This window comes from Lissotriton vulgaris, chromosome 6 (genome assembly GCF_964263255.1).
Source record: "Lissotriton vulgaris chromosome 6, aLisVul1.2, whole genome shotgun sequence".
Lineage (NCBI taxonomy): Eukaryota > Metazoa > Chordata > Amphibia > Caudata > Salamandridae > Lissotriton > Lissotriton vulgaris.
This window is the reverse complement of record NC_141694.1, coordinates 517,081,996-517,095,469: the sequence shown is the minus strand read 5'-3', so window position 1 is coordinate 517,095,469 and position 13,474 is coordinate 517,081,996.

The following is a 13,474-nucleotide window of genomic DNA, read 5'->3' as shown; positions in this document are numbered from 1 at the left end:
GGAGAACATACACCATCCTGGTGAGGGTGAGCTATGCCAAGAGATTCAGTTTTGACTAATTCAAATAGTTTCTTGGGTCTGTTCTTGGCTTGGTGTAGCTGATTTTTTTTTAAGTTAGCTTTTGAGTGTCTGATCTTTCTATTATACGAGTTTCTGGAGGATCGGAGAAGTTTAAGGTGGTCTGTGAATGGTGATGACCTCATCTCCGTTCAACTAATCTTAGGGCTTGTCTCTCCTTGTTGAGTCTACCATCACACCAAGGTTTAGAGTCATTTGTGGAGAGCCTCTTCAGTTGTAGAGGCCCGGTTGTATCTAAAATCATGGTCATGGAGTTAAAGTAGTGTTGTGACACTGGCGGAAGTGGATAGGTCTGTGAGGGAGATTTTTAGGTTTCTCTTCCATATTTTAGGTCTTGTAGGTTGTGCTGAGCGTATTTTAACTGATGCCTTGATGGTTAAGGTGATTGAATGGTGATCAGACCAATCACAGGGGAGTATTGTGTTAAACTGAAACTGAAAAGTTAGCTTTTGAGTGTCTGATCTTTCTATTATACGAGTTTCTGGAGGATCGGAGAAGTTTAAGGTGGTCTGTGAATGGTGATGACCTCATCTCCGTTCAACTAATCTTAAGGCTTGTCTCTCCTTGTTGAGTCTACCATCACACCAAGGTTTAGAGTCATTTGTGGAGAGCCTCTTCAGTTGTAGAGGCGCGGTTGTATCTAAAATCATGGTCATGGAGTTAAAGTAGTGTTGTGACACTGGCGGAAGTGGATAGGTCCGTGAGGGAGATTTTTAGGTTTCTCTTCCATATTTTAGGTCTTGTAGGTTGTGCTGAGCGTATTTTAACTGATGCCTTGATGGTGAAGGTGATGGAATGGTGATCAGACCAATCACAGGGGAGGATTGTGTTAAACTGAATGGCCTCTGGGTTGGCAATCACCAAGTCAAGGGTTGAGCCTTTGACATGTGAGGGGCTAATGCAGATTTGGGTGAGGTCAAGGTCCGAAAGGAATGTTTTGAGGCAATGTACTGCCAGGTCCTTAGGGTCTTTCCAATGGAGATTGAAGTCACCAAGAAATATTTGGGTATTTTGTTGGCCAGTATCTTTGGTCACAATATCCATTAATTGCTAGATGAAGGTGAGGTTATTGCCTGGTGGGTGGTAAAATGTTTGCAGCAAACAAATTGTTTTGTTATTACCTGTGATATCTAGGCAAAGATATTGACATGAGGAAAGACCCGGTGAGGGTGAGTGGTTCACTGAGAGGCTGTTCCGGTAGATGCATGCAATACCGCCTCCTGGTCTAATAGGTCTTTCTAGTCTGGTGATGTCATAATTGTCATAATTGGGAGGGGCCAGTATGTCTAGGAACGGTGTGGACGATTCATTAAGCCAAGTTTTGGTTAGAATCAGGAGGTCTGGTTTGTGAGTGAGTATAAGGTCAGCAATGTCAGCTGTGTGTGCTGAGGCTGATCTACAGTTTAGTAGCATGCATTTGAGACACGGCTTGAAAATAAATAGAAAAATCATTTCAGATTGAAAATAAAATATAGTTATTCATGAAAAATGCTTTCTGAAATCAAACAACAACCTCTAATAAAATAAGGCACACATAGATCAAACACAGCACATTATATATCACAAACATATTTCACATAATTGCAAACTAGCAATATATGTCCAATAAAATACAATTAAAAAATCCCACCGACAAATATAAAGAATTAGTCACAGAGTTTTATAGCTGAAGGTCTATGTACACAATATGACATCAAAAATATAATTTATCCATCATGACCAAATACATTTAGGGGGAGCATCCCCAAAAAATCAAAACATTAAAAAGACATACACTGCTCCATAAAATCCTCCAATAACATGGAAGAATTAAAGTAACAGTTGGATAAAAAAATACTAAAAAACTTGTTTTCCTTGTGAAAACATTAGGCACCTCATAAACACATTGTGTAAATTGAAACCCTCCGTTAAAACAAATATACATGACTTAAATATTAACACTGAAGTAAGAATACCTAACAATAAATTCAAATATAACATACTTTCTTACAATTAAAATAATATCAAATAAAGTGATATTAGGCCTACTGCTTGCACATCAAACAACAATGATAATCCCTACGCTAACTATAACCAGAAATCCACATGAACGTACAAATACTTGCCATAGTAACAAACTACCACCTCTGCCCAGATGTAGTTTACATAGAAAATGGATTGAAATTAAAGGTACCTTTACTGGAGAACAGCAACAATGAACTGCTAACCTGCAGAATTGCCTGTATTCAAAATGATTAAAACAGACTACTATACTAAAAAACGTAATAAAAGAATGCAAATAGTAAATATATTTTCTGAAAAAAGTGCAACATGTGTAAAACTGTAAAATAATTTTACAACTGTGTTGGAGGGGATATATTTATTATTGATACTCCAAACTTACATACAGTGGGGAAAGTGTGGACTTTGGTGGAGTGTTAATTAAATAGTCCCACTCGAAATTTAACCACACTGAGAACAGTGTTATACTTCGGGGGGGGGGGGGGAGCCTAGATTTACTAATCCCATTCCAAACCTATCCACATTGTTAAAAAAGTTGAACCTTGGATGAGTTAGATTTACTATTCCCACTCCAAAACTAATCACACTGAGAACATTATTGGACTCAGGGAGCTATATTTACTATTTCCACTTTAAATATTGAGAGAAAGTAGTTTAGGGGATTACATTTACTACTATGACTACAAATACTATCTACATAGGGGAAAGTGTTGGATTTTGAGAGGGGTAGATTTATGAATCCCACTAAAACCTTAGCCACAATGATGGGAACGTGCTGGTCTTTAGGAAGGTGGGGTAAGATGTAATGTTTCTGCTCCAAACATACCCACATGGGTGGGGGGGGGGGGAGTGTTGTACTTTGGGGCCTGTTAGAGTCACTATTTCTTCTTCAAGCATAACCACATTGGGAAAAATGTTGCGCTACAGGGAGCTATATTTAGAATTCCAACACCACATTTAGTCACATTTGGAAAAGTATCAGGGTTTGGGAAGTTGGATTTACTATTCCCACTCCAAATTAAACCACATAAGGAACATGTTGGACTTTGGGGGGGGGGGCTAGATTTACTGTTCCCCTTGCATACTTTCCCACTTTGGGAAAAGTACTGGACTTTGGGTGGGAGATTAACTTCTTAAACTTCTTTATTCAGTTTCATATTCAAGGAAACCATAAAAGCATATTATAAAAACCAGGGTAAAATTGTGTGATACAATATGAACAATCTCAAGTACAAGCCTGGACAATTTCATAGCTCGTCAGTTATATACAGAGGAAATCTAAGATACAAACATACACCAATAATATTCAGATAAAACTATTAAGAAAAAAACAGTACATGAAAGTCAGTAGCCAGGTCCACATACCATTAGCTATACAAGTACAAGACCTAGAGTGATTGTAGGGAGCGACCCAATTAATCGAAGCTTGCCCTAAGTTTGACGGCAGATTGAAAAAAGCTTAAAACATAAACAATGGTATTGCCCGTCAGCATAAGTAGAATTAAAAATGCGGGCCAAACTTGTTTATAGTTGGCCTGTTTCAAAATGGGGATTAAAGAGGATTTTCTCAGGTTGTCATTAAATGGACAAAACATGGTGAAGTGAAGCATTTCCAGCGGAGATGTACCTACGGAGCCATAGGGAGGGATAACTTGGCCTCTGTTTGCACCCCTTGGCTATGAAAGAAGTAAGTGAAAAAAAATGAGCCAGAACGTGGTCAAAAGGAATCTGTTGTGAGAGTTCACTAAACCAAGTAGGTACGGCTCTGCTTTCACTGTGGACCTTAATATAACAAAAGGGCAAACACTTGGCTTCATAAGCTCCCTCTCCTCCCTGAAAGCAATGTGAAGCGTGCTAAACGGCATCTTCAAGGTGGGTTTCTCTTTTTTGCCGGTCCCCTCAGGATTAGAAAAGAGGTCTCCTCTTCCCAAGTTTGTTAACTTTTTTTTAAATATATTTAAACAATGGTATCCTTAGTCCTTGATCCAGAGATAAACAATCTTTAAGGATTGCCTTGTTTAGCGAATCCCCCCTCCTTAACCCATATTTTTAACCAAAGTGACAGCGGGCTAAAAGCTATCTGGTCTGTGATGTAGGGCATTCGCAGCTCTTCATGGGCAACAAAGGAGGGGATAACCAGGGGGAATGAAAACAGTCTTCTCATAAATTTATTTTCCGAGGTTTGGACATCCTTTACATCTGCATATCCCCAAATTTCACTGCCATAAAGTACTTTTGACAGGCACTTTGCCCCATAGAGCTCCAGGAGAGCCCCCACTGGTATTTTGCCCAGTCTCCCTGCAAAATTAAAGATAGCAGCAGCTTTCCTGTTGAGATTGTTTCTCTTTCGGGTAAGTTGTGGGACCCAGTTCAGTTTGTCGTCCAGGAGTAACCCCTGGTAAGAAAAAACAGATGTTTCAGGAACAGGGGTTGCCCCTATCTTAAAATCGTATGATCTTGAGGGCTGCAACCCCAGTTGCATGATATATGATATGGAATTGTTGATTTTTAGGTCCAAATCTCCCATGAACTGGGCAAAAGATGCTAAAATGGTTTGTAAATCCCTCTCTGTCATAGCCATCAAGACAGGATCATCTGTGTATAGCAGAACCGGAAGGCCAGGCTGTCCAATCCGAGGGTAATCAATCTTGGTCTCCAGGAGGATTTTCTTCAAGGTATTAATGTAGCGATTAAAAAGAAAAGGAGCCAATATATAGCTTTGACAGACACCACTTAAATCAGGGAATGAGCATGATACCTTAAAGCTCAGCGAGTATCGCACTACCACTTTGGTGTCCCAGTGGAGATCATACAGAAAGGAAACCAACTCCCTATCTACTCATAAAGCTAGTAGGATTTGCCATAGTTTGCCCTTATTTACGCAATCAAATGCAGATGACATGTCTATGAAAGCCAAGAAGATGGTGCCCCTACGAGCAACTGTGTATATGCTGGAAATAAGGAAAAGGTTCAAGGATTTTTCAATCTTGGAATAGGCAGGGAGAAACCCATGTTGGGCGTCCGACAGAATGTTATTGTCAGTAGCCCAGGTCGCTAACCTATCCAACAGTATCCTGCAGACCACTTTTACCACCGAGTCTATCAGTGAGATTGGTCTGTCCCTGTTCCCCTTTTTTAAAACTGGCACAACAATGGAGGTGGCCCATGAGGACGTAGTGCCAAGCCTAGCAACTGCGTTAATCACTGAAGTGAGTACCGGAGCCCAAAGCGCCACATCTGACAGGTAAAGATCGGGTGGGATGCCATTGGGGCCTTGTGCCTTATACGTGTCAGACCGATGATACCACACCTTAATTCTTCTTCCAAGACTACTAGTTTTGTTTGGGTACCCCCAAATTTAAGTACGGGGGCCGGGTCCAGCTCTCCCTCAAACATGGCTTCAAAGTGACTGACCCATTCAGTTTCAGTGGTGTGTGCTTCTAAAACATTAGCGACTTCTTCTACCAGAATGAGCCTATTTATGATGCTCCAGAACTTGACACTGGACCAAGCTTCTGCCTTCAGGGCCACCCTGTGTTTGCTAAATGCTAGTTTATATTGTTTTCCACAGATTTTAACAAGAGCGTAATTCCTCCGGGAGGTATGAAGGGCTAATTTCAATCTCCTGGCTGCAAGGGAGCAATTTGAGTTAAACCATCTAGACCCTCTCTCCCTCTGGGCTCTCTGTAAAGAAGCAGCACAGATGATAGACTCATTTGTCTCTACCTTTGCATTCTGACAGGTCTGAAATTCCTTCCGGCACATCTTCAGTAAAGACCTGCACAGGGTATCTTGGATAAGCTGCCCCATCTAAGACGTCTCTCTTCGTCTGTTGCCCATAAAACCCCTCCTCCTACGCTCTGTCTTTTTAGATCAAAGGAGGCCAGATGTCTTTGATACATAATTGGTTGTGATCGCTATGGCTACTGGCTATTATTAAGAACTCTGAGATCAGATAGGGGGGTTGAGGTTAGGATGAAATCAATAAACACGGGTTCCTGGCCCAACCCCATAAAGATTGGAATGAGGTATTGCCTGGTTGGGGTCAATTTCCCTATATTTAATTGCATGTCCAGATCACAAACCAATGCATTTAATTTCTCCCCCTGCCTGCAGTGTTCAAAGTGCACGCCGTCTGCTAAGAGACAAGAGGACCCCTCGCTAAACCCTGGGCCCCCCTTCCTTAAGGCTCCACATATATGTGTATTAAAGTCCCCTGCCAGGACTATGTTACCAGGTTTATGGGACAAAACGTTACCATTCATTACAAAAGAACATAAACGGGAAACATTACACACCTCAGGGAAGAGAGAAGTAGTATTATAAAAATTCTAAAGCGTTAGGCTGTAAGACCCTGACGAAAAGGATAACGCCTGGAGACACAGATTATCCGTGTTTAGTACCAAGAGAAACATAACCTGCAAGACCCCATTTTGAATGTCCCACCCTTGAAGGAGTTGCATGAATGTTAAAAAGCTTAAAACCCTGCAAGAAAGAAGTATTGTCAATGGTCCATGTCTCTTGGAGACAGATAATATCATATTTTTTTAATGATGTTGAAGAAGTTATTATCCATTGTGGTACTGCAGCAAGTCACCTTAGCCAACAGGTCCGTTGGGGCCGTTTGTAAGAGCACAGTGGGTTTCCTTGAGCCCTGTCCACCCAGTCAATCCCATTGGTCTAATTACCCAGGGGCTCAAATGAATAAAGGGACCGAAGGTGGTTATAGAGGCCAACCAAGTGAGGTTGGGTTGCAGGTCTCCTCACGAGCAATATCGTGGGTGATGGTGGGTAAAAATAACCCAAGGGAAGTGCTCTTATGGAGGAGCAAGGCTCTGTTCTCACGCCATGATTAGCAGCATGTCTTATCCATTCTGTCAGGTGTTAAGTTAATGACTACACAATCCCCGTCACAGCTCTTTTTCAAGCCTCCTATCAAGGCCGTCCTCCTGATCATGAGGATGTCCCTTTCCACTCGGAAACCCAAGTGGGTGTTGATGTTGAACCAGTGAAGAACCTTGGGGCATATTATCAAGGGGGTTTATCTCCGCTTTTTTGGCTTTAAAAGCCAAGAAGGCGGAGATAAAATTATCTCCCTATTACCAAGCTGTCGCTAACACCAGTTAGTGACAGCTAATAGGAGATAGCGACCATCTTGGGCCCCGCTTTGCATGTCAGTGATATTTATCACTAATGACATGCAAAGTGGGCGTGCCAAGATGTTAGCGACTGGAAACAGTCCCTAACATCGCTATCTCCTATTACCAACTTTTGGAGATATTCGCGCTAAGCGCGAATATCTCCAAAAGCTAACACCTGCCCTGAGCAGTTCTTAGCCATGTTATCCAATGGGAGGTGGATAACATGGCTAAGAGCATTTGCTCGATAATGCATGAATATCGCTGACTTTTCAGCGATATTCATGCATTGCGGCCGTTTTTTATCGCATTTGCGATAAACCTTGCTAATAGCAAGGTTTATCTGCGATAAAAATCGCCGATGTGCGGCGATAATTTTTGTCTCTAAACAAGTTAGAGACAAAAATTATCGCTAGTTGTTGGTAATATGCCCCCTTGTTCTTTAATTGGTAAAAGTCCTTGGTGGTGTCCGGCTTTAGGACTGGCGCATTGCCTAACACCACAAGATACGGGGTTGCTTCCGGAGGTAAAGGGATAGAAGCTGGGCCTTGGAGCACTCTGTCCTGATTAGCAGCAGAAGAAATTGGAACATCCCCTTCTGCACCCCTCCCATGTGGAGCTGGTTCTCCTTGAGAGTTAGCCACTGATCTGGATGATGATTGATGACAAGACCTCTCCTGCAGCCCAGGTATGGAGGGTAGCAGTTGTCCAGTGCTTGCAGAAAAGGCCAAGTAAGGAGCTGTTACTCACGAGATGGGATGATTGGGCATTGAGCGTTTTATTTAAGGCAGAAGCAGCGGGAACCGACCCAACCGATGGAACCACTGCATCATCAGGGCGGTTGGAGGAATTAGATGTTATAAATGATTGAGCCAATGTTAAAAAATCCTGCTCTATAGAAGACAGCCTTTATTTGATTGGTTCCAACTTGAGATCCAAGCTACCAAGAAGGGAACTAAGACCAGCTTCTAACATGACCGCCAAGTCATCTCTCATCACAGGACCTGCGCTCTATGTGTTTGACCAAGGTGTATCCACTTTAGATCGTTTCACCTTAGCCCTGGTGGTGGAGTATTTACGCTTAGCCCCTGATCCACAAGACTGCACTCCCTGGACAATTACTCGGGGGACTTTGATTTGAACAGGTAAACTACTACCTGATGTAGGCCCTGCCTTTGGCTCATCACAGTCAGGCTGCGTCTCCAAGGTGGTAAAGTGTGGCGGGGAGTCTAACAATCCGAGTCCTTCCTCAGAGGCCTCGAACCCGATGTTAGAGGCACGTGAAAAGAGTAAACTCACCGGGGACCGAGATAGCCTACAGGACACAAATTAAATTTATTTTTCAAGAACCCCCGCTGCTCTTTTTAAACAACAGTCCATAGTGCTGGTGATTGGCGCAGGATGAACCATAGCCGCAAGCGTCTTGTGCTTGCCCATTTACTCACCCTGAGCTGTAAAGGGAAAGGAGAAGACGAATGACCAAGATGTTAAGCCTCTAGCTATAGTTTGTCCCTTCTTTCTCGCAGGCCACGTGGGGTTTGGCAAGGAGCAGGGATGATGAGAACCTGTAGGTGGAAGTCTTGTGAAGCGTTTGTAACATGAAGCAAATAGGGCTTACCCGCACCACAGAAGCCTTGGGAGACTGGTGAATGGCAACAATGGCAGCGATGGTAAATTCAATAGATACGATGTCCTCCACAATCCTTGGTAGTCCAGCTCTACAGATGATGCCACCATGAGGGGGGCCCAACCTGGCTTCCTCCGGGCTCTGATGGGCACGGACTGACCCGACTTGGCCCGGACTTTGCCCGGGCACATCCTTTACTGTAGGAGCCCTCAGCTGATTTTAAGGCGCAAAATACTGTCGGTCGTGGCGGAGTACAGCTAGGGGTACTGGGAGTCATAGTCCCGGTGTCCCGGTGCAGGGCAGCTCCCCGCTATTCGTGGCAGCAACAGTACTGGCAACAACAGGTAAAAAGGGCTTCCCACGATTAGATTTACTCTTTCTACTTCAAACTTATACAAAATGTGGAAAGTGTGGGACTTTGAGAATAGCTACATTTACACTTTCTACTGTTATGATTCACAATGTACCCCAATATAGGCCTGGGTAGTTTCCTAACCTTTCACGTACATTTACCCTTCCGTTGTACTACATAACAGGTTTGGTGCTGACCTTTTACTTAGATTAGGTGCGGAATAAATGTTTTGGGGTTTCCTCCGAAAACTAGCCTATTTTATTATGCATAAGGATTCTCAGAATCACAGCAGGATTACCATCTTCTGCATATTAACTATGTATAAGATTCATCACTATCGTCATCCTCGGCTGACATGACACAGCAAGGTAGAACCCCAGAGGGTAACCTTTTGGGTATATAAGCACCATATCTTTGCTGGAGCAGGCAGAGGAGAAAGACTTCCATGCTGACACACTGACGTAAGACACTGAGGTTCCTGCACGCAGACACTCTAGCATGCAGTGGTCTGACATCCCTTGAGGGGTGTCCATCTCAAGATCAAGATGGGGTCCTTCGCTCTCCCACATCAGGTACTGGGATTGGCTCTTTCCTAAGTGAATTCTTGGCTATACACCTACATACATGCTAGGTACATGTAGGAACATCTAGTTAGAGATATCATTGTAGGAGTACAGAAATATTACTATCATGTATTTATATGCCAGCATATATCCATTGGTTTAGCATTACGGTAGAATTCTAACATCTATTTACTCTGTTGGTGCTTATACCAGTATATATTTGTTTCTGTCATATGGTTGTTGCAGAACACATATTTTATGCTAAAATGACTCTGGCTCAATAAATACATATTGAAAATGTCCCCAATTGTTTATTCTTTATATCTTGCTGAGACAAAGTAAGCTTGAGTGACTGAGTGAAACATTTGTACTGTTTCCACGATCACTGAGGGGACAGGGTTGTCATGCTTTTTAGTTGCCAGAAACTACTCACTCCTTCGAAAGACAATTTCATAGTGGCACGTGAACTAGCTGGTATGCAGGCGAACATATCCAGGGGGGGTGCCTTGAATCAGTCTGGACACCGATCCCACCATTTAGGCTGTCTAAACACCAGATCCTATACAGATTTATAGGAACTACACAACACTACACTGAGCTGCATTGGGGAGAATGTTAATCTTTCAGGGGGCTTGACTTAAAGATTGCACTCCAGAATTAACCACAATGTGTAAAATCAAGGATAATATAGAGGGTTAAAATGTAGGGCCTTATTACAATGAAGGTAAGATGAGCATCTGACTGCCATCATTGCAGGATCAGGACCGGCCAACAGGTATTCAGCAGTCTTGCCCACCGAATTATGATCAGACTGGCGTGTAAAAGGTTCCAAACATGCCTTTTATCATTGAGGCTTATGCGACAGCCCAGACAGTGTTGCAGCACAAATCAGAATGGCAAAAGCCATATTTACAAACATCCCTACTCCTTGTGCCAGGCACCATATGGTGCCTGGCACCATATGGTGCCTGGCCCAGGGGCCCAGAGCGAAGGCCTAGGGGGACGGGTTGCCTGCTTGGGGCCCCCTACGTCCCTTTCCATTTGCCTTTTCATGGTGGTCAGACCGTCATGAAAAGACTGATAGAAATGGAAATGTAATCCCGATGGTGGTGCCTGAGCGGGCACCACCACCATTCAGTGATTACTAGTCCGACTGCTGCCCCGTTTCAAAAGAAAAAATTAGCAATGAAATATAACACATTATTGAACAGTTATTTAGGGCCCAATTACGATATCGAACAGACTGCAACTGACAGGCTGTCAATGGCAGTCTGCCCGACATCCAGGGCTGTGGTCCGACCACCGGATTATGATGCCGATGGTCTGAGCGCTGAGGTCGGGGGAAGGACCGCCACCTATGACAGGATTGGAGATTCCATCACGGGGGCAGTCGGACTAGTAATCCCGCTGTGGAGATTACGATTTCAATTTCCCTCTACCTTTTCATGGTGGTCTGACCACATGAAAAGGCAGACGGAAATGGGCCTAGGGGGGCCTCACACCTGGGCCTTCGCTATGTGGCCCCCCAAAAAACCCATGCACCCAGTGCCAGGCACCACATGCCCCTGCCACATGATGCAGGGATGTTTGTAAACATGCCTTTGCTCTTGGGGCTTGTGCACTTTTCCTGGGCCACAGCACAAGCCTCAACGGCAAAAGGCATGTTTCCAACCACCTAGACGACGGTCAGATTGTAATTTAGCAGTCAGGTCCTCAGACAACCTGTCGGCCGGTCCCAATCCAGCATCAATGGCGGTCTGACGTGCATCCCACCACCATCATAATAATGCCTTAAATTTTAAAATTCTAAAACAAAGGTAACAATTCAAATATTTTAAATTTTAAAACCTCAAATTTTTCAAATTGTCCTTTGTATGGCTGTTATGTATCAAATGATATTGGTTTATAAGCGCTGCCTTTGATTGATAATAACAATGATTAAGCAGATATATATTTATTCAAGGCAATTTTCTGAACGTGCTAGCTGCCGTTATCGCATATGGCTATCATGTGGAAGGTGTGACAAAGGTGTACTCACTCTGACATCAGAACTGGAGCTTAACATGGCTAACTAAGATTACAGACCATGTTAACTCATACTTATGATGATATAATGTAGGGTCCTTGATCCTTGATTTTAGAGTGTATATATATTTTTTTACAGATACAAACTTTCATATAGACCAACATGTACAAACGCTGTACATTTGGAACATATACTCTTTAGTGATCACATATTGGGTAAGAGATGTTTTTATATGACAGCTCTCACACTGATGGGTGGATAATAGATCATTTGAGTCTAATGTGCTTACGTCTTTCTTTCTCTAGAATTATTTGGATATTGTGTTGACTAAATTACCACTGCGCAAGGTGAGTTCAGTGTGATACTGTATGGTAACACTTGGGGGATGCACATTTTAACTTATGTGTAGGTGGACTGCAACCAAGTGGGATACATGGGTACATACTATGATGTGCTAATCACTTTTGGTGATTATGTACTAATGAGTATGTGGTATATAGTTTGACTGGTAAACTCTAATTCTATGTTTGATTTTACGCACCTCAGCTAGAAGGCCTGTTATCCCGCACGTGAACTAATAGGACACTTGGATTCTTTACACAGGTGATGGGGTCTATTAGTCCTAATACTCCTCCCGCATACAATATATTATTTATAATTATAGCCCTAAAGAGGTCTGCTGTAATATTGCAGTGCGGACGAAACACGTGTTGGCAAGGGCATAGTGTGCTGTACAAGATAAGAAAATAAAGGACAAAACTACAGATACCACAATCTCAAGCATGATTTGAGTGCTCGGAGAATGTATTGAAATATTGCGACTCGCAGATCTATCCCTCTGTGATTGGAAACTTTGACCAATACAATTACCCATGGATTTCTACAATAGGCTCATAAATCCCCTAAACTTTCTTAATCGGAATATAGACTATGAACTGTGTGATAAATATGCAGTAGGTAGATGAATGTCCAATTTACTAACCTTTGGAGCGTTTGTTACTTTTTCGTCTTTTTGTCACTTATTGTTCTATTCCATTTAAATATCATTTAACTCCTCCACTTTTCTTTCTCCATTCTTTCCTCCATGGGTCCAGGCAACATCCTGAGTTCGGCACACTGAACTTCATCTAGTGGTAACTTCTTGCTCGTACATAGCTCTGCACAAAGGGCACACGTCACAGGAGTGCGAGGGAGACCAGCGGGAGCAACGAGATGAAGGCAGTCTTATGCAATAGTGTATCATCTTGGTTCCTGCCTTTTAGTCAATTGCATTTAGAGCACCGGAGCCCCAGCTACAAGAGGCCCACTTTCCTGGCTGGAACTCCAAAGTTCTGGTTGAGTAGGCTGAAACAATGCATATGCTATTGTGTATTGTCATCTCTCTGTTAGGCTGCTGTGTGTTATGTTTGTGTGTTTCGTGGAAGTGGTGCGTGTGTATGTCTGCAGAATACGTGGGTATGTTGTCTAGAACTTGTGTTGTATTTGGGCTTGTCTATGGGGCTCATTATGATGACGGAAGGACCGCCACCTCCGAATGAGGATGGCTGTGGGAATCCCAATGCTCCTGCGGCATAAGGAAAGTTTGTCCGCCATGGTTCCGCAAGGCAGTTTCTTTCTGCCCGCCTTGCAGAACCCGGAACCAGTGCAACATTACGGCAGTGTCGTGCAGGCACTGCCGTAGGGATTAAG